We start from the raw sequence: 22,801 nt of genomic DNA, 5'->3' as shown, positions 1-22,801 counted from the left end.
TTATTTCATTCTGCAACTCTCTACTACTTAGGGACACATACCTGTGGTGGCCAATAGCTTGCCTTGGGTGAGGACAATATCAAAAGTGGGTGGAGCAAAACCCAAGTGGGTGGGTCCACCTCGTCCTCCATTTCTCTCTTCTTTTTACCTTTTCTCTCTCTCATACACACACACACAGAAACATTCAACCAAATTTATCAAACACAAAGGCCACACATCACCCACCTTTACACATTATCAAAGAGCTGCTAAACCAATCTGTCATGTTTTGCAACTGGCAGCCCATTATCTGGGAGATGCTGAGAATCAGTTATTTGATTCAATTAAGTAGCCCTTTTCGTTTGTTTCCTTTAAATTTTATTTATCTTTTCAAATAACATGTATGATGGAGTGATTAATCCTTTTCAGTGACAGGCTGAATTATTATTATTTTCTATTACGGGGAAGTCTCGGACCAGTAGGGTCCTGGTTTGATTATCTTATGCTTCTTGGCAGGTGTACGATGTCTCTTGCCGGGTCTTTGTGACTTTCCGATGGGTCCATGAGTCTTGGACCGTAGAATCAAGTCACGTCTGTCAAAGAGAGACAATTTGGCATATTAGTTTGCTGTTATTTCATTCTGCAACTCTCTACTACTTAGGCTTTTCTTTTTCTTTGATACTCATTTTTTTCCGGTGTCTTCTTCTAGCATGTAACAAAATTCAGTAAGAATTGGGAGGAGACAGGGATTTGGGCAAATTCCCTGCAATAAAAGAACATTGTGAAGCAGCACATACCACTGCTACATCAGTGTTGAGAGAAGGCATTGATCCTGTGGAGTGGGATGTCAGAAAGAAAGGAGAGCCAGGCAGCATTGGGTCTACCTTCTGCTGGGAAGATGCAGCTGGTGGACATATGGTAATGGTGCTTTTACACTTTGTCAGCTTGAAGTCTGCCCAATACCTGCCTGGTGACCTGTCCCCTGACATCCCTGGATCTCTCTGGGTCATCCAACCTGATTCATGGATTTCTCAACCCAAGCTCAGCCTGAATCCCTCTCAATGGACCCAACTTGTCTTGGGATTTGGCTGAATCTGGTGCACAGTCCAACGAAAGACACTTAAAAGCATCATCTCAATGAGTGATCTCTCGGTTGCTAAGGACTAGGTCTTTCAGCAGTCAAATATCAACATAAACACTGTGAACTGGGTTGGCCACAGTGACAGCCTCACCCAGGTCTCTTCTGCCAGTTGTAGAATCTGAAATTGAGTTGGACACTATAGGTGCTCTTCCATATTTTTTACTTAAGCACTTATTAAATATTATAATTTTTGTCATCAAATAGGTTTATGAATTATTATTTTTTACTATTCTTCAAACGACTACACAGTTTATTTGAATAGATGAGTAGTGTTATGATAGAGATTGTAGTTCACTCCTGAGGGTAACAACTTTTTAGCACAACCATTTTGGACTCAAACATTCTTTTTGACACATGAAACATTGCTCATTAATGACACATTCATTTATTTAGTGCTTTTGATTTTTGTTCTCACCGCAGGCAGCAAACCCATCTCTCACTACAGATGTCGATGGCCTCAAACGCATCCGGGCACCTCAAGAGGGCACAGTGGCCCCCAAAGGCAGTGCAGAGGACCTGCAGTGATATCATAGCAAAACCTATTCACATGAGAACAAAAACAACAAATGGAACAGGACTATTCATTCATTCATTATTTCCTTTATTACATCCAAAGGTGACAGCATGATTCACAATATGAAATAATACAAAATCCCAAATAAAGCCGCTCTTTCTACCTCTAATGCAACTGCCAATGGTGTTTTCTGTATACAGTGCCCTTGAGTGGGTGGAAGGGGGGCACACAAAGCAATTCAAGAGTGGCTGGGGCAATCCAGCCAGATGGGAGGGGTATAAATAATAACATTATTGTTATTATTCTTAAAAAATAAGTTGGTAGTAATAAATAATTATAAAATAAAATAACATTTAATTTAATAATTCTAATTTTATTATTAATACCCCTCCCATCTGGCTGGGTTGCCCCAGATATTTTGTACCATATAAAAACATAATAAAACATCAAGCATTAAAAACTTCATACAGTTCTGCCTTCAGATGTCTTCTAAAAGTTCTGTAGTTCTTTATCTCCTTGACATCTGATGAGAAGTCATTCCGCAAGGAGGGTTACACTAACCCTAACCAGAGACACATTCTGCCTGTTTACGAAACCTTCTCCCTCACCACAACCTTGGCCATATGCAGCGTGAGAGAGGGGACCCCTGCCCAGCTTGGTACATCTTTTCTTCAGGGTGGGAGTGGGAGATTCAACATCTATCACAGAGAATGTCCTCTCTTGGGCCACCACAACCCAAACTTCCAGTGGTGTCCAAATGTCAAGAGGGCCCCATCTGTTGATCTTAACAACCAATAAGGTCTCTTTGGAATGAGGCAACATTCTAAATGATTGGGGCCAAGGTCATTTAAGACTTTAAACATTGTTGTGAGCACTTTAAATTGGACCTAGAAATGAACTGGAAATCAACGGTACACAATACTTGGTTGTAGTGTAAATCTGGGAGGTTTTCCTTTTATCTAGAGGTGATGAAAGAACTTACTTGGATCTGAAAAGAGCACCAAGACAAGAAAGTACCAGGTCTTCATAGCTATGATAGGTCAAGGTCAGATGTTTGGTGAAGCGGCTTCTTGTACCTAGGAAGTAGAAACCAAGGATGGAACAGGAGTTTTTTGGGGGGTTCCTCCATCCTCCTGTGTCCTTTAGGTGGTAGAACTCTGTAAATTGCAAGTTATTGAGCTATTCAATCCATCAGAGTGGGCTTATTTATTTTCAAGAAATCAAGATTATCCCCACAAATTTCTCTTTCTGCTAAAAATGCAGGCGAACCTTGCATATTATATGAATGACTGCACACTAGGAATATGCATATAATCCTTTGTAGATGGGGGCTGACTCACCTGCCGCAACACAGCAAATACTGGCTGCCATTGTATTCCCACAAGGCAAGAGAGCCCCTTGGGTGAATGTGCTATGCTTCATCATTCAAAGGTTGGTGGGAGGGGCAGGAGAATTTGTGGCGACATCTTTGTAGCTTCCATCCAGTTCTGAACTTATTGCTCCAGACCTGAAGCCTTGGATAGTGATTCCTGAGTGTTCTGTCTGCTGCTCAGCCTGTACTGTTATTTGGCTAAATAATTAAGGTAAGGTCCTCTGCATCCATGCATATTTTTGGTAGGAGGGAGGAGGGAGGCCAAAGGTCGTGTGATTTTCTGCTTGAACTATAAGAGAATTATGTAATCAATGATCTGTTACTGAAGTGAAGTTATGATGCCACATTATTCTGAAAGCAAAGATTATAATGTGCAGAACTCATGAACTTTGCTTCATGAGAAGCATTAGAGTTAGATTGAAATTATTAGGATTTTAATGGAGTGCATCGGAGCAAATGCTATCTGTTCTTTGAATTGTTTTTAAAAGGGCTCTTTGTTTTTATAATATAGATTTTACCCTGTGTACAGATCATTCCTATCCAGGAATCAATTGAGTTTTAACTCTCTTAGAATTCATAGAATCATAAAATCATCCAGTTGGAAGGGATCCCCAAGAGACATTTAGTCCAATCACCTGCAATGCCAGAATCTCAATTTTCATTTCTATGCCAATTCATATTTTAAAAAATAAATAAATCTCAGTGTATTTATAGACTGGGAATTGACCCATTTTTAGAGCTATGTTAAAGGTGGGTAACTTTTAGCCCTGCAGAGATTGCTGGACTCCAATTCCCATCATCCCACCCCTTTGGCTTTGATGACTGGAGTTGATCAGTACTGGTGTCCAACAATATTTGGAGGTCCATAGGTTCCTCACTCCTAACTTAGACCACTAGCCAACCCACTACACCTAACTCATTTTGAGCTGGTGAACTGGCATGGCCATTTCTGTGTTTTCATTGGGTAGAGGAAGAATTGTGAATTGTTTCTTGGGAATGGGAAATTTTCTTTCTATAATAACTATTTTCCTTCTGCAATAAATTTAAAAAATTCTCAAGAGCGGCTGCAGGAATAGTGCATCTTTGTCTCTTACCCCTTTAACTGTATCTAACAGTGGGGGTGGGGCTCAGGGGACAGATCCTGCTGCCCAGAGCTTCCTTTTTAGACTGCCCCTTAGAAAGATGCTAGCACTATAGCAATAGCACCATTCACTGGGTGTTTGGGATGAATCATGCACTAATGAGTGCTTTTTTCAACATCTAAACATAAAGGGGTAAATGTGTCACTAGCAAAGCATGAGTGAGTTCAAAACAAAAGAAGTAAAACCTTCTTCTTCCCTAAAGCAGAATGTCTGTACATAAGAAAAGGCTGCTTAAATGCCTCTTCTATTCCAGCATCCTCTTCTCACAATGGCTGCCCAGATGCCCATGGGAAATCTGCAAGCAGGGCATAACTGTCCACCCAACAACTGGTACTCAAAGGAATACTGAACATAACTATAGTACTGCACAAAGATCACTGGCATGGTGCCCCCAAACCATACCTCCCCCGCCAAGCCTCTTGAAAGTCTACGATTAAAAAGTGGTGAGAGCTCTCCAGATCTTACCAACTCATTCACCTGTTTGCCTACAAGTCCCAGTCCTCACTAGAGATGATCAGCTCAGCATATCAGCAAAAAGTGCACTATGTTTTTCCTTATATGCACATCATAGGTTTTATTTCCCTCAGCACCTGTTATGCCTGGGGCCAAAATCACCAGGTGAATATTCCCCTACAGTTCTGGGATTCTGTTGGTCATTGGGCAAGAGGCTTTACTAAGGGAGCCTAGAATTCTACCATGTTGACTCCAATTATATTTTGTATGCCATGTAAAGAAAGAATGATGGTGCCTTTCAGAAGGTAGGTCCTAATAAACACTAAACTTCACGGTCATGTGTTGTTTCCAGATTTTGCTAGACTAAGATAGTTTCAATTTTTCTTTTTCCATTTCTAGTGGCTACACATCAGCTTTCTCCCAACACTTTCTAGCAAAAGCAGATATTATTTTCTGGTCTTTCAGGAGGTGAAGAGGGCAGATGGCATACATGAAAATGGCGTCACTGAACCTAGAGTTGATGATTCCTCAAACAGAGGTGAGATGTCTTGCCATCACCTGGTGCCCCTGAAAAGTCTGGTGATCAGAAATTAATATGCATAAATACAAGGAAAAAAGTGAGCCATCCAGCTCATATCCCACAGCATCCCCTCCCTATGTGCTCTGGTTTTCTTTCCCGATTTGCTTGTCTCGAGTGGCAACTGTTATCACTATTTCCATCCTGAAAAGTCCACCTACTGTTGATCCCTCCCCTTCATCCCACTACCTTTCCCCTTCTCTTCTGACTTCCATTTAATTCCCTCCTTCGTCATAGAGTGTGGTGGCAAACAGGCCTGAAATCTACAAGGGCCAGCTCAGATGCAGCAGATCACTTAGGAATACTGAAGCTATGGAATTTCTCCTATTCATGATTACCACTAGCTGGTTTTGTTTTGTTTTTTTTAAAAAAAAGTTTAGACAAAAGGTCTGTATAGTTAAAGCTATGGTCTTCCCAGTAGTGATGTATGGAAGTGAGAGCTGGACCATAAAGAAGGCTGATCACCGAAGAATTGATGCTTTTGAATTATGGAGCTGGAGTAGACTCTTGAGAGTCCCATGGACTGCAAGAAGATCAAACCTATCCATTCTTAAGGAAATCAGCCCTGAGTGCTCACTGGAAGGACAGATCCTGAAGCTGAGACTCCAATACTTTGGCCACCTCATGAGAAGAGAAGACTCCCTGGAAAAGACCCTGATGTTGGGAAAGATGGAGGGCACAAGGAGAAGGGCACGACAGAGGACGAGATGGTTGGACAGTGTTCTCGAAGCTACCAGCATGAGTTTGACCAAACTGCGGGAGGCAGCAGAAGACAGGAGTGCCTGGCGTGCTCTGGTCCATGGGGTCACGGAGAGTCAGACATGACTAAACGACTAAACAACAACAATGATATATTGAGACTCATGGCATGCATTTTTGTGATAACAGATTACACGACTCTCGAGAGTCAACACCATGGCAATTCCTAGAATTGCTTCCATAGTCATCATGGTACAGGATGAGCCATAAAAGGAGATCATGGTATTCAACATGTGCCTTATCGTTTTTATCCAGGTAACAATGGGTGTTGTTAGATTCTAATTTGCTGAATGTTCTCTTACGTGTTATGATGTAAAAAATCCTATATATATTTGCTACGCCCTGCATTCAGGGCTCAGACTTTGGGAAATTATTCCTCTGAGTCAGCTTGCTAGCCAGTACTTTAGAATAAATTTTCTGAGCTTCTCCATTGCTGCGTAGTGTCTTACTTTCATTCTGAAGGATTTGCAACAATATGGAGGCTCAGTGCTTACCAGCCACGATGGTTGCATTTAGCCTCTTGTTAGAGATGGTTTGGAAACTTCAGCTGGTGCAGAATTCAGTGGCTAGGTTGCTCACCAGGGGGAAGACAGTTTGAGCATATCACACCAATCCTGGTCTGACTGTACTGGCTGCCAATTATTTTCTGGGCCAAATTCAAAGTGCTGGTTTCAACTTATAAAGCCTTTAACGGCTCAGGACCACAATAATTCAAGGACTGCCTCTTTCAGTAGGAACCTACCCAGACCCTGAGATGATCGTCTGAGGTCTTTATTTGTGTGCCTCCCCCATGAGAGGTCCAGAGAGTGGCAACATGAGAACGGGCCTTTTCTGCAGTCCCTCCTCATTTTTGGAATGCTCTCCCCAGGGAAGTTTGCCTGGCACCTTCATTATACACCTTTAGGCCCCAGACAGAAATGTTCCTCTTTAACCAGATCTTTGGTTGATTGACATCCAATGCCCTTTTATAATGTGTTGGGGAGCAGGGGATTATTTGGTTGTTTTGGGGGGTTTTTTAATGTAAAACTGGGATAGAAATTTTCATTTACCAGAAGTAAATGAGCTATGCTGAGCTAGCTAAAATAACAGGAAGATTAAGGGATCAGGACGAACAGAAATTTCATGACAATTGGAACAAATATTTGACGTATATAAGAACTAATTGTAGAACTTTGACGACACTGGCAGGACTGGAATAACTCTAACAGCGAATGACTAATAAGTAAAGGAGATAAAATACGTGATTCCAGAATTTACCTGATACTTACCAAAAGAATGGAGTGGAGGGAAGTCTAAGGCTTGGTGGAGCTTAAAACAACTATGTAATATATGTATGATTCATGGACTGGATATGACACATGTAATTTATGGATTATACTTTGTATTTGTTTATATGATAAACCAATAAAAACTCATTTGGGAAAAAAAAGAAAGAAATTTTCATTTACCAGAAGTAATGAACAGTATTTAGCATTAACTCTGGAAGTGCATGCTTGATTCTGACTAAACTAAACCTCCTAGAGCAAAATACACATAGGAGTTTTAGTAAACGCTAAATGCATTACTTCTAGTAAATGAGGCCCCTAAGCTGCTCGAGGGCCATGCAGATTTGTGTCCTGGGTTTTTCACACTCATCTACCCATGTACTATCTGAAAGCCAAAGGGCACATTGGTTACCAGTTGTGCTATATATTGGCATTAATTTTAGCTCTCCTTCCCCACTACAGGGTTATTTGACAGTCTGATCCACCTTCTCTCTAATATTGTCTAGACAATAAACATTTTACCTTACAGGAGCAGGTTTAGACTCCCTAAAGATTGAGGTACAGTCCTAGCCATCCTCCACCATTTTAACCTCCTAAGGATTTTTAAAATAGTCTTTCAAAGATTCCCCTGTGGCGAAAATTGTCATGGTAGCTGTCAGGGAACTGTCATCTGAGACGAAGGAGGTGAAAGGGCTCATGGAGGGTGAGAGAGACCACTCAGCGGAAGAGGGGACCAGCAGGGGGAGAAGTGGAGTTACAAGGGAAAGTGAGTCGGAGGGAGAGCTCAGAGATACTTCAAGCGGGAACAGTGGAGAGGTTTCAGGACCTCCCGTAGGCACACCCACTCCTCGGCGGAAACTGTCACGCCGAGAGTCCAGAAGACGCGTTTCCGTCAAGGAGCTTTTATGCTGGAAGAAGTTCCGTAAACGCCCACTGTCCGATTCAACGAGCGATTGATGGAGCCATGCTTAAGGAGCTCCATCACAGACAGAGGTTTGGGAACTTAGCCAAACTCTGAGGGATCAGGATTTTACGCACAAGCAGCTCACCATCCCATCACAGCAATCGGACAGTCCCTGAAAGCAGCTTGTGCAGAGAGGCATCATGAGCAACCCAGCTGGAGCCGGAGGAGCAGCAGGAGCTGGAGAAGGTCCAACTCTGGAAGAAAGGTACAGAGTTTTGGAACTCCAGCTAGCAATGCAAATGGCGAGGCTAGAAGAAAGGAGGGCGCAGGATGCAGAAAAGGCAAAAGGCGCTACACTAGCAAGAAAGATGCCAGGAATGGTGCAGAAGTTTGGGGGGGACCCCAGGAACTACCAAGCCTTTAGGACAGAGATGCAGTATGCTCTTGAACTGCAGTTTAACGACTTTCCCGATGAGGCATCGCGAGTGGCGTTTGTGATTGGCCATCTCGAAGGGGGGGCGAGAGACTGGGTCCGGCCCCTGATGGCAGGGAATAGTGACATGCTGAAGGACGCGAGGAAGTTTTTTTGCGCCATGGATTTGATGTTTTCCAGCGAGATTGAACAGGGACTGGTGCGCAGACAATTGATGGCTTGCAAACAGGGGAGCCGATCGGTTCGTGAGTACTGGACTGAGTTTACAATGTTGATACATAAATTGGGGTGGGACCTATCGGCGGAACCCATTCAAATGCTCTTTGAAGAGGGGCTTTCTTCGGCGGTGAAAGACGAACTTTCCCGGGCGCCCAGGGCGGAGTCTATGGACCAGCTGACCAAATCAGCGCTGACCATTGGAGCGCGCCAGGAGGCAAGAGCCTTGGAGAAGCGGGAGGGGAAAGGAGAGCGTTGGAGGGATTTCCGCATTCCAGAGATTCCAGAACCCAGTTTCCCGCCCGGAGAGCCGATGGAAGTTGGAACAGCGCGCGCGCAGTTTCAAATCCCAGTGAAGGGAGGAAGAAGGAGGGAAAGAGCGCCAAGAAATGTTACCTCTGCCAGCAGCCAGGTCACTTTGCCAGAGTCTGCCCACAAAGAAAGGAATGGCAAGGGATGGCGGGAGCTGTTGGGGGGAAGGAGGAGGAAGTCCAGGAGCCAGTAAAAGCCAACGCCTGTCTGCCGCTGTCAGGGCACTGCAGACAGGCCAAGGAGCAGTAAAAGTGCCCACTCCGGAACCTCCAAGACCAGCTCTAGTAATAGAGGTGCTGCTAGAGCTGGCAAACGGATACCCACTAAAGACCAAGGCGCTGTTGGACTCAGGCAGCTCCTGTAATTTTATGAGCAAGGAGTTTGCAGCTGAACACCAGATACAGACACTCCCTTTAAGCAACCCCCTGCAGGTCACCACGATCGATGGGAGGGAGCTGTTGGGGGGAGAAGTTAGCCTACAGACCGTCCCAATGGTTATGAGGGTGGCAAGGCACACTGAAAGGATAGCGTTCAATGTAGCCACCCTGGGAGGGGCGCCAGTCATTTTGGGAATGAGCTGGCTAGCGTTGCATGACCCGCTAGTGGGCTGGCATCAGAGAGTGGTCTCCTTTGGGTCAGCACATTGCCTGGAACACTGCAAAGAGGGAAAGGTGCCAGAAGGGGCAAAAGCCTCCCTAGCAGGGATGGAAGTGGCGGACAAAGGGAAGGTGCCCAAACAATACGCTGACCTGAGCAAGGTCTTCAGCGAAAGGGAAGCAGATAAACTACCACCGCATAGAGACTTTGACTGCCAAATTAACCTGGTCCCTGGGGCCCAGCTCCCCGTGGGCAAGCTGTACGCCATGTCAGACAGGGAAATGCAGGAGTTGAGGGAGTTTATTGACAAAAACCTGAAGAGAGGTTTCATCAGAGAGTCCAGAGCGGTGGGGGGCAGCCCAGTGTTTTTTGTGGACAAAAAAAACACGGATAAACCGAGATTGATCGTGGACTACCGGCGGCTAAATGCCGTGTCAGAACCAGTGACTTTCCCCATGCCCAGGATTGATGACATTTTGACCAGGGTGAGGAAGGGAAAGATATTCACGAAACTGGACCTGAGAGGAGCGTACAACCTGATACGAATAAAGAAGGGGGATGAATGGAAGACAACGATGTTCACCCCCCTAGGGGCTTTCGAATATCTCGTTATGCCCTTTGGATTACAAGCAGGCTCCGCCTGTTTTCAATCGCTCATGAACCATGTACTGGGACCTTTGCTCTACAAGAATTGCGTGGCCTTTCTCGATGACGTGCTGATATATTCAGAGAATGAGGAGCAGCATGTAAAGGATGTCAGGGAAGTGCTGAGCCAGCTGCAAGCAAACCAGTTGTGGGTGAAATTGGAGAAGTGTCAGTTCCACGCCAAGGAGGTGGAATTCCTGGGGTACCGCCTATCAGACAAGGGATTAGCCATGGATCCAGGCAAGGTACAGGCGGTGCTGGAATGGAAGACACCGAAAACGAAAAAAGATGTGCAAAGGTTCTTAGGGTTTGGGAACTTTTACCGTAAATTCATCAAGAACTTTGCCCACTTAACGGCTCCCATCACGGACTGTCTGAGCAGCAAGAAGAAATTCGTTTGGACGGCGGAGGCGGAGCACGCTTTTGAGGAATTGAAAAAGGCATTCGCTTCGGAAGAACAGCTCCTGCATGTGGATTTACAAAAACCCATGAGAGTGGAAACTGATGCCTCAGACTGCGCGGTGGGGGCGGTGCTGCTTCAGCCAGGGAGCAATAAGTCGGAATGGAGACCGTGTGCCTTCTTTTCGCGTAAGCTGAACAAATCCGAGAGGAACTACACGGTATATGACCGAGAACTACTCGCCATTCACGAAGCGTTCCGGAGATGGAGACACTTACTAATTGGTGCACAGCATAAGGTACAAGTATGTACGGACCACAAGAATTTGGAGTATTGGAGAACGGCACGAGTGCTCAACCAACGACAAGTGAGATGGGCCCAGGAGTTCTCCAAATTCCATTTTGAAATCTGCTATGTGCCAGGTCCAGAAAACATCAGAGCGGACGCTCTCTCTCGCAAACCTGAATATTTGGAGGGGGAGGGAGCGCCAGAAGAGAGACATATTATCCCAGAGGACCACTGGGTGTGTGGTGCGGCCTGGGTGGGGCAAAGAGAACTGGTAGAGGGAACGGTAAATGATGAGTACGCCCAGGATAAGCTCAGAGGTTTAAGGGGAGAGGGAGAAGACCCCGGAGGTTTTGAAGAAAGAAACGGGGCATTGTATTACAAAGGGGCGCTATATATACCCGAAGGGGAATTGAGGGGGAGAGTACTCAAACAGCTGCACGACAATCCCACAGCGGGGCATTTTGGGCAACACAAGACCATGTGGTTGGTGACCAGGGAGTTTTGGTGGCCCAAGGTGAGGGAGGATGTACGGGAGTATGTGAGAAGGTGTGACCAATGCCAGAGAGCCAAAGGAGAATGGCGGGCACCAGCGGGGTATTTAGAACCGTTACCCACACCAGAACGACCGTGGGAGGCGGTGTCGATAGATTTTATGACTGATCTGCCCAAATCCCAGGGGAAAACCGCCATACTAGTCGTAGTAGACCAGTTAACTAAGATGGGTCACTTTGTAGCTTGCTCACATGCAGTCACGGCGGAAGAGACAGCAAAATTGTTTGTAGAACATATTTTTAGGCTGCATGGCGCCCCCTTGAGGCTGGTTTCCGACAGAGGGAAACAGTTCACGTCCAGATTCTGGAGGAAGCTTATGAGCTTGTTGCACGTAGAGGTCAACTTTTCGACTGCCAGGCACCCTGAGACCAATGGGCAGGCGGAGAGGGCAAACGGTATCCTTCAACAATACCTGAGGTGTTATGTCAATGACAGAGAAAACGATTGGGTCGAAAAGTTGGCACTAGCGGAATTTGCTTACAATAATGCAGAGAATGTGTCCACCGGGATGAGCCCCTTTTTGGCTAATTATGGGTGCCACCCCAGGGCGTTTCCAGGGGAAGGAGGAGAGAGATGGAGTGTTCCGGCCGCTGAACTTTTTGTAGAAGAAATGGAAGCGATCCATCGTCAACTCCAACACAACTTAGAAAGGGCCAAAGAAGAATATAAGAGGCAGGCAGACAAGAGCAGAAGGGAAGGTGAAACAATTAGGGTGGGGAGTCGGGTCTGGCTATCAACCCAAGGGTTGCCGTTCAAGGGTAGTTGCAAGAAATTGAGACCCAAAAGATTGGGACCATTTGAGGTCATCCAACAGGTCAACCCAGTGGCTTTCAGACTCCGGTTACCGAACCACATGAAACTGCACCCAGTATTCCACAGGTCATTACTGTCACCATACAGGGGGGAAGGTGAAGGGGTATCCACACGGGGGCCAGCCATAGAAGAAAGGGAAAGCCGCAACTATGTGGCGGAAATCATCGACTCCAGGTGGAAGGGTAATCAGGTGGAGTATTTGGTCGCGTGGGAAGGGGAACCGGAGTCGGAAAACACCTGGGTGAAGGCAGAGGAGGTCCATGACGAGGTCTTGATCGAAACGTTCCACCAAAGGTTCCCCAGGAAACCTCAACCAGTAGCGAGGTTCCGGAGGGAGTACTTTGGCACCACCGACGATGAGGAGGAACTGGAGGGATTCAGGGAATCGGAGTTGGAAGAGGGTACAGACTCCGAGGAGGAGGAGTACTTGGAAACCGGGAACAGCAAAAGGTGGAGGGAAGTGTTCGAAACTTCGGAAGATGAGGGAGGTTCCTTCAGGGGTTTTGCTCCCTCGCCTCCCGCAGAGGAGGGGAGGGAAGGGGGTGAAGAGGGCCCTAGAGGGGAGGTGGATGTCAGGGAACTGTCATCTGAGACGAAGGAGGTGAAAGGGCTCATGGAGGGTGAGAGAGACCACTCAGCGGAGGAGGGGACCAGCAGGGGGAGAAGTGGAGTTACAAGGGAAAGTGAGTCGGAGGGAGAGCTCAGAGATACTTCAAGCGGGAACAGTGGAGAGGTTTCAGGACCTCCCGTAGGCACACCCACTCCTCGGCGGAAACTGTCACGCCGAGAGTCCAGAAGACGCGTTTCCGTCAAGGAGCTTTTATGCTGGAAGAAGTTCCGTAAACGCCCACTGTCCGATTCAACGAGCGATTGATGGAGCCATGCTTAAGGAGCTCCATCACAGACAGAGGTTTGGGAACTTAGCCAAACTCTGAGGGATCAGGATTTTACGCACAAGCAGCTCACCATCCCATCACAGTAGCCAACATCAAAAGTGGGTGGAGCAAAACCAAAGTGGGTGGGTACACCTCCTGCTCCTTTTCCTCTCTTCTTTCTCCCCTTCCCCTTTCTCTCTCTCTCTCTCTCACACACAGAAACATTCACTAAATTTATCAAACACAAACACCACACATCATCCACCTTCACACATTATCAAAGAGCTGCTAAACCAATCTGTCATGTTTTGCAACTGGCAGTCCATTCTCTGGGAGATGCTGAGAATCAGTGATTTGATTCAACCAAGTAGGCGTTTTTGTTTGTTTGTTTTATTTATCTTTTCAAATAGCATGTACCATCGGACTTACTGATCTTTTTCAATGACAAGCTGAATTATTATTTTCTATAAAAAGGGAGTCCCAGAGAAATAGGGTTTTGGTTTGGGTGGCTTAGGATTACCGGGGAGGTTTTCGAAGCTGTACGAAGCCTCTTTGTGGGCTTTAAAGGCTTTCCGATGGGTCCATGAGCTTGGGCCACCTGAATCATCTCACGCCTGTCAGAGAAAGACAATTTGGTATATTAGTTTGCTGTTATTACATTTTGCAACTCTCTGCTACTTATGCCTTTCTTTTTCTTCATCACTTACTCATTTTTTTCAGTGTCTTGTTCTAGTATGTAACAAAAATTCAATGAAAATTAAGGGGCAGAAAGGCACTTTCAAAGCACCACAAGATGGTTCAGAGATTTTGATTTATTTATTTTTTAAGAAAAGCTTTTTTCTCAAAATTTGGGCTCATTCCCTGCTATAAAAGAGCATTAAGAAGCAACATGTGCCTCTGCTTCTTAATGTTGAGAAGGCATTGATCCTGTGGAGTGGGATGTCAGAAAGGAAGGAGAGCCAAGCAGCATTGGGTCTACCTTCTACTGAGAAGATGCAGCTGGTGGACATATGGTAATGGTGCTTTTACACTTTGTCTGCTTGAAGTCTACCCGATACCTGCCTGGTGACCTGTCCCCTGAAATCCCTAGATCCCTCTAGGCCATCTAACCTAATTCATGGACTCCTCAATGCACGCTCAACTGGTATCCCTCTCAATAGACCCAACTTGTCTTGGGATTTGGCCTAATCTGGTGCACAGTCCAACAAAAGACACTTAAAAGCATTATCTCAATGAGTGATCTCAGGGTTTCTAGGGACTAGGTCTTTCAACACTCAAATATCTACGTAAATACTGTGAACAGGGCTGGCCACAGTAACAGCCTCACCAAGGTCTCCCCTGCCAGTTGTAGGATCTGAAATTGAGTTGGACACTATAGATGCTCTTCCATATTGTTTATTGAAGCACTTATTAAATCATTATGTTTTCTGTCACCAAATAGGTTTGTGAAATCTTTTTTTTTAACCATTCTACAAACAACTGCATGATTTATTTGAATTGATACAGTAGTGTAATGAAAGAGATTGTAACTCACTCCTGAAGGTAACAATGTTTTAGCACAACCATTTTGTACTCAAACATTCTTTTTGACACATGAAACATTGCTAATTAAGAACACATTAATTTATATAATGCTTGTGATTCTTGTTCTCACCGAAGGCAGCAAACCGATTCCTCTGATGGGTCACACCTTCCGAGAGCCATAAAATTACTATTGCATTCTGATACGCTGCAGTAGCCCCCAAAGGATTGGCACATGGTCTGGTCTACTATGTTAGCAAAGCCTATTCACATGGTACCAAAAACAAGAAATGGAACAGGACTATTCATTACTTTATTATTTTCTCTATTACATCCATGGATCTCAGGGTGGTTCACAATATGAAATAAGACCAAATACCTAATACTAAGCCACTATTTCTTCCTCTCTTACAACTACACAATGGTGCTTTCTGTATACAGTGCCCTAGTGTGGTGGATAGGGGGGCACACACAACATTTCCAAAGGGCGGCTGAGGTATGAATAATAACATTATTGTTATTATTGCTAAAAAAATACTACTTATAAATAAAAATAGAATATAATAAGATTTAATAATGTTAATTTTATTATTTGTACCCCTCCAACCACATTGAACACATACAAAAACATAACAAAACATCAAACATTAAAAGGCATTCTACAGGGAGGGTGCCACTAACCCGTAACCAGAGGTACCCTCTGCCTGTTTACAATACCTTCTCCCACACCTCAACCTTGGCCATATGCATCGTATGACAGGGGTTCTCTCTGCCCAGCTTGGTACATCTTTTCCTTGGAGGGGGGACAGATTCTACATATATCACAGAGAATGTCCTCTCTCAAGCCACCAAAACCCAAACTTCAAATAGTGTCCAAATGTCAAAAGGCCCATTTGTTGATCTTAACAACCAATAAGTTCTCTTAGAAAGGAGAGAATATTCCAAAGTATGGGGGCCTAGGTCGTTTAAGACTTTAAACACTGTTGTGAGCACTTTGGGTGGGAATTGGAAACAAACTGACAATCAATTGTACACAATACCTGGCTGTTGTGTAAATTTGATAGGTTTTCCTTTTATCTAGAGGTGATGAAAGAACTTACTTGGATCTGAAAAGAGCAGCAAGACAAGAAGGTTCCAGGTCTTCATAGCTTTGATAGGTCAAGGTCAGATCTTTGGTGAAGCGGCTTCTTGTACCTAGGAAGTAGAAACCAAGGGTGAAAAAGGAGTTTTTGGGGGGTTCCTCCATCCTCCTGTGTCTTTTAGGTGGTAGAACCCTGTAGATTGCAAGTTATTGAGCTATTCAATCCATCAGAGTGGGCTTATTTATTTTCAAGAAATCAAGATTATCCCCACAACCTTGTCTTTCTGCTAAAAATGCAGACAAACATTGCATATTATTTCAATGACTGTACACTATAAATATACACACACACCTTTGTAGATGGGAGCAGACTCACCTGCCCCAACACAGCAAATACTGGCTGCCATTGTATTCCCCCAGGGCAAGAGAGTGCCTTGGGTGAATGTGCTATGCTTCATCATTCAAAGGTTGGTGGGAGGGGCAGGAGAATTTGTTGCAACATCTTTGTAGCTTTCGTGCAGTTCTGAACTTATTGCTCCAGACTTGAAGCCTTGGATAGTGATTCCTGATTGCTCGGTCTGCTGCTCGGTCTGTACGGCTACCTGGCTGAATCATTAAGGTCCTCTGCATGTATGCATATTTTTGGTTGGAGGGAGGCCATTTCTATTGCAAGCAGAGTGTAATAAAGAAAGGTTGTGTGCTTTTCTGCTTGAACTATAAGAGAATGATATAATCAATGATCTGTTACTGAAGTGAAGTTATGATGCCACATTATTCTGAAAGCAAAGATTACAATGCGCAGAACTCATGAACCTTGCTTCATGAGAAGCATTAGAGTTTTATTGAAATATTTAGGATTTCAATGGAGTGCATCGGACCAAATGCTATCTGTTCTTTGATTTGTTTTTAAAAGTGCTCTTTGTTTTTATAATATAGATTTTACCCTGTGTACAGATCATTCCTATCCAGGAATCAATTGAGTTTTAACTCTCTTGGAATTCATAGAATCATAAAACTGTTCAGTTGGAAGTGATACCCAGGAGACATTTAGTTCAATCACCTACAATGCCAGAATCTCAACTTTCATTTCTATGCCACTTTATATTTTGACAAAAAAACCCCTCAGTTTTCTTAGTATTTTGAGGGCCACAGGTTCCTCACTCCTTGCTTAGACAACTGGCCAACCCACTACACCTAACTCATTTCAAGCTGATGAAAAGGAAAGGCCATTTTTGTGTTTTCAATGGGGAGATGAAGAATTGTTAATTGTTTCGTGGAAATGGGAAATGGTGCTATATTTCACCCCTCCTTTTCCTTCCGTGTTAGTTTAAAAAAATTCTCAAGAGTGACTGCAGGAGTGGCGGCTCATTGTCTCTAACCCCTTCAACTATCTAACATTGGAGTGGTCAGAAGAGAGTACCTGCTGCCCATAGCTTTCTTTTTAGACTGTCCCTTAGAAAGATGCTAGCACTAAACTGATAGCACCATTCAATGGGTGTTTGGGATGAAAAATACATGAATTAGTCCTTTTTTCAACATCTAAAGATGTTGGGGAAAGTCACCAGGAAAGCATGAGTGAGTTCAAAACTAAACAAATAAAAACTACTTCTTCCCTAAAGCAGAATGATAGAACATAAAAAAAGGCTGCTTAAATAGGTCTTCTATCCCAGGATGCTGTTCTCACAATGGTTGCCCAGATGCCCATTGGAAATCTTCAAGCAGGGCATAACTGTCCACCCAACATCTGATACTCAAAGGAATAATGAACGAATCTACTTTACCCCACCATGATCACTAGCATGGTGTCCCCAAACCATACACCCCCCACCAGGTCTCTTGAAAATCTACCATTAAAAAGTGGTGAGAGCTCTCCAGATCTTACCAACTCATTCACCTGTTTCCCTACAAGTCCCAGTCCTCACTAGAGATGATAAGCTGGGCATATCAGCAAAAAGTGCACTATGTTTTTCCTTATAATGCACATTATAGGTTTTATTTCCCTCAGCACCTGTTATGCCTGGGGCCAAAATCACCAGGTGAATATTTCCCTACAGTTCTGGGATTCTGTTGGTTATTGAGCAAGAGGCTTTGCTAAGGAAGCCTAGAATTCTCCAATGTTGACTCCAATTATATTTTGTATGCCATGTAAAGAAAGAATGATGGTGCTTTTCAGAAGGTAGGTCCTAATAAACACTAAACTTCACGGTCATGTATTGTTTCCAGAAATTGCCAGACTAAGTTAGTTTCAACTTTTCATTTTCCAGTTCTAGTGAATACACAACAACTTTTTCTCACAACTTTCTAGCAAAAATGAATAGCCAACAAATCTTTGGTTCATCTTAATATATTTCTATTCTTATTCAAATTTACAGCATTCAAAGCAGATACTATTTTCTGATCTTTCAGGAGGTGAAGAGGGCAGATGGCATACATGAAAATGGCGTCACTGAACCTAGAGTTGATGATTCCTCAAACAGAGGTGTGATGTCTTCCCATCATCTGGTGCCTCTGAGAAGTCTGGAAATAAGAAATTAATATGGACAGATACAAGGAAAGAAGTGAGCCATCCAGCTGATATCCGACAGTTTCCCATCCCTATGTGCTCTGCCCCCCCCCTTTGCTTGTCTCCCATTGGCAACTGGTATTACTCTTTCCATCCTGAAAAGGCTGCCTGCAGTTGTTCCCTCCACCCCTTCATCCTACTACCTTTCCCCTTCTCTCTGCTGACTTTCTTAACTCCTTCTCTTTAATTCCCTCCTTCTTCACAGAGTGTGGTGGCAAAACAGGCCTGAAATGTACAAGGGCCAGCTCAGATGCAGCAGATCATTTAGGAATACTGATGCTATGGGATTTCTCCTATAGAGAAAGAGAGCCAGTGTGGTGTAGTGGTTAAGAGAAGTAGACTCATAATCTGGGGAACTGGGTTCGCGTCTCCCCACCTCCACATGCAGCTGCTGGGTGACTTTGGGCTAGTCACACTTCTTTGAAGTCTCTCAGCCTCACTCACCTCACAGAGTGTTTGTTGTGGGGGAGGAAGGGAAAGGAGAATGTTAGCCGCTTTGAGACTCCTGAAGGGGAGTGAAAGGCGGGATATCAAATCCAAACTCCTCCTCCTCTTATGCATTATTACCACCAGCTGATATAGTTTTTTAAAAAAAAGTTCAGACAAAGATATGGATGCTCAAGGCTTACCAGCCATGATGGTTATATTTAGCCTCTTGTCAGAGATGGTTTGGAAACTTCAGCTAGTGCAGAGTTCAGCAGCCAGGCTGCTCACCAGGGGAAGACAGTTCAAACATATTACACCGATCCTGGTCTGACTGCACTGGCTGCCAGTTATATTCTGTGCCAAATTCGAAGGGCTGGTCTCGACCTATAAAGCTTTTAACGGCTCAGGACCACCATACCTCAAGGACAGTCTCTTTCAATAGGAGCCTACCCAGACCCTGAGATCATCTTCTGAGTCCCTTATTTGTGTGTCTCCCCCATGAGAAGTCCAGAGGGTGGCAACATGAGAACGAGCCTTTTCTGCAGTGCCTCGTCACCCCAGAATGCTCACCCCATGGAGGGTCTCCTGGCTACTGGTAGAGGAAGAGGAGTGCGGGGGAAGCGCACCACCCCTGGCAGCGCAATTCCGGTGGGATGCCATCGTGGCTGCCCCCCTGCCCATGCTGGGTGCCGGGCCCCCGCAGGCGGCATGCCACGCTCCCAGGATGCGCATCATGCTCCTGTGGGTAACGTGCCACACTCCCAGGATGCACTCCAGCCCCGCCCCCACCTGCCCTCCACCCCCCCCCCGGTGCCAGAGCATGAAGCTCTGCCACTGCACCTGGCACCTTCATTATACACCTTTTGGCCCCAGGCAAAAATGCTCCTCTTTAACCAGGCCTTTGGCTGATTGACATCCAATTCCCTTTTAGATTGTGTCAGGGAGTAGCGGATTATTGGTTTGTTTTTGTTCGTTTGTTTTTGATTATGCATTTTGTGTTTTTAGATTGTGATTTTATGTTGTAACCGCCTGATTATTATTGTTATTATATATTATTATATATTATATATTATTATTATACTATTACATACTATATTATATATATATATATATTATATTATATATTAATACTATATTATATATTATCATCATCATCATTATTATTATACTAATAATAATAATAATGTGCTAATAATAATGTACTACTATCTTTTTTCTTTTCCCTTTTTCCTTTCTCCTCCTGTGATGAGGCTGCATTTTAATATTTTAATGTTTCAATATTTTAATGTTGTATTTTAATCTTGTTTTTAAGTTGTATTCATTCAACTTGTTTTTATTATTGCTTGTTAGCTGCCCTGAGTCCAGCCTTGGCTGGGGCGGGCGGGGTAAAAATAAACAAATATTATTACTAATAATAGTAGTACTAATAGTAGTAGTACTAATAGTAGTAGTAGTAGTAGTAGTAGTAGTACTATTAAAAATAATAATACTACTAATAATATGCCTCTGAATGCCAGTTCCTCGGAATTGCAAGTCAGGAGAGTTCTGCTGCACTTGGACCTTGTTTGCAGTCTTCCCACAGAAATATGGCTGCCCGTGGTGAGAACAGGATTCTGGACCCGTTGTGCTTTTCTTCTGACACAGCAGAGCTTTTATTGTGTTCTCGTGAACAAGGTTTAAATGAGCCTGCTAACGGTATGGATGTGTTGCCATTTTCAGATTTGCAGGGCTCTCTCCCCCATTTTTGTAGTGCTGTAAGAGACTGCACGGGACGCGTGTGGCGCTGCGGGTTAAACCACAGAGTCTAGGACTTGCTGATCAGAAGGTTGGCGGTTTGAATCCCTGAGATGGGGTGAGCTCCCGTTGCTCGGTCCCTGCTCCTGCCAACCTAGCAGTTCGAAAGCACGTCAAAGTACAAGTAGATAAATTAGGTAACCAGCGTTTCCATGTGCTGCTCTGGTTTGCCAGAAGTGGCTTAGTCATGCTGGCCACATGACCCAGAAGCTATACGCTGGCTCCCTCGGCCAAAGCCATTTCCTCCTGGGAGGAGAGGGGGTTGCGGGCTAAACCCTCCACCCACACACGCGGGGGCGGGATCTTGCCCCCGCGTGGACAGGGAATCCCCGGGCGTGCCTTCCACCCCGTCCACCAATCGGCGGGCCGGGGAGGCGGGGCCTAGCCCATTTAAGGCCAGGCACGCCCGGGGACCGCCCTCTTTTCATTGGCAGGGGTTAATTGTTATGCAAATGAATGGGGGGAAGGAAGCGCCATCACCTTCCCCAATGGAAAGGGTAGTCCGGTAGAGGACTCCAGGGGGCATTGCCTTGTCCGAAACCTAGGGAGGTAAGGGCCCCCGGCACGCCCCCGAGCGGTGACACCCGTGGGATCCTAGTTGGCGTACTTCAACAGGACTCCCACGGCTTGTGGACAACCCTTCCCGGTCTCCATGCCGGGTAGACGATAGGAGCCAATGCCTAAGGCCAATACCTTTCAATTCTGTAATCAATAAAGTTGTGGCCTTTTTATGCCCATTAACCTTAAATAATGTGTCCAGTGTCTTCATTTCTCATGGGGGGAGGGGACTTGCCACGCAATAAAGTGAGATGAGCGCCGCAAACCCAGGGTCGGTCATGACTGGACCTAATGGTCAGGGGTCCCTTTACCTTTACCTTTAAGAGACTGCACAGTCTCTTTGACTAGAAAAATTATCATGCACTATGGACAGCATTGCTTTGTCTTGCCCATTTTAAACTCATTAATTATTTTTCAATAATGTATTTGTGTGTGAGAGAGAGAGAGAGAGCATGTGTGTGCTGAGGTCATCATTCTTACGCCATGCAGCAAAGCCAGTCTCTGCTGCATTTTCCAAGTTGCCAATGTCTTCTAGGGCAGTTCCTCCATTCACACATGCCTTTGAAGGAAATACACATCACACACTCTGTAAAGTAAGTTATTTCTGCAACAAACAAAAAGGAGCAGAGCTGAAATGATAATAATTCAATTTCATTATGTTACAACTGGCAATATTGCATATATACTGTATTAAGGATGTGCATTGGTCTTGAAAGTTTGTTTGCATCTGAATCCGCCGCTTTGCAAACCCAGTTAATATGTCCTAGGTTATCAATGATCTGTCTGATTTGACTCATGCTTCACATCCAAAGCATCCTTTCTCAAGGCATAGAATCATACAGTTGGGGTGGAACTAAGTAGTCATCTAGTCTAACCCCTTCAATTTAAGCCTGCCAGCTAACAGAATAATAACTGCAGTGTTTTTCCTACTAGGAGCTTTCGGATATGCCCTAGCACTCAGCCTTCACTACTGCATTAAAATAAATAAATGGCTATGGCATTCCCACCACCCCCCTTTGTTTTATTTATTTATTTATTAATGTTGCAATACATATATAAAATCTTCACATAACAATACATATACATTATATTCGTAAATTCACATTTTCACATTTCATTGTATTCTTTCTATTCTTTGATAGAATCAGATGAAATTTGCAGATACAGCATATTCTCCAGAGTGTAGGAGGTCTGCCAAACTACAGGCACACGCCTTTAGTGTAGACACCTTCTATTATTATTATTACTATTATTAAAATAAAACATTTATATTTTTTAAAAGAAGGATACCTGCAGAGGTTCTGCAAGAGCAGCCTATTCAGCTTTCTACCAGACTGCTCTTTCCCCACAACCAGACACCCTCTGACACCATCTGGAGGTTCGGACCCAAGCCAATGGACTCAAATTATTATTATTATTATTATTATTATTATTATTATTATTATTATTGGAAAGGAACTTACAACTACACACCAGGAATGACTTTCTGATAGTAAGAGCTGTTCAGCAGTGGAACGAACTCCCTCGAGAGGCTGTGGTTTCTTCTTAAGTGTAGGTTTTGAAGCAATGGTTGGATGGACATCTGTCATGGATGCTTTAGTTGAGATTTCTGCATTGCAGG

The 22,801-nt window shown here is 44.4% G+C and overlaps 1 long non-coding RNA gene across 1 annotated transcript; it reads right to left on the bottom strand.

Moving 5' to 3' along the window:
- Positions 1 to 398: 398 nt before the first annotated feature.
- Positions 399 to 22,547, bottom strand: LOC310758901. The gene is made up of 5 exons (XR_014546076.1): positions 22,471 to 22,547; positions 21,661 to 21,784; positions 2,617 to 2,710; positions 1,536 to 1,659; positions 399 to 572 (listed from the first exon to the last, which is right to left on the bottom strand). It is a non-coding gene; the product is annotated as an uncharacterized lncRNA (long non-coding RNA).
- Between the last annotated feature and the right edge of the window lie 254 nt (positions 22,548 to 22,801).

This window comes from Podarcis filfolensis (assembly GCF_964270895.1).
Source record: "Podarcis filfolensis genome assembly, chromosome: 3".
Classification (NCBI taxonomy): domain Eukaryota; kingdom Metazoa; phylum Chordata; class Lepidosauria; order Squamata; family Lacertidae; genus Podarcis; species Podarcis filfolensis.
Note: the sequence above shows the minus strand (reverse complement) of the source record. Positions and strands in the feature narration are given on the sequence as shown.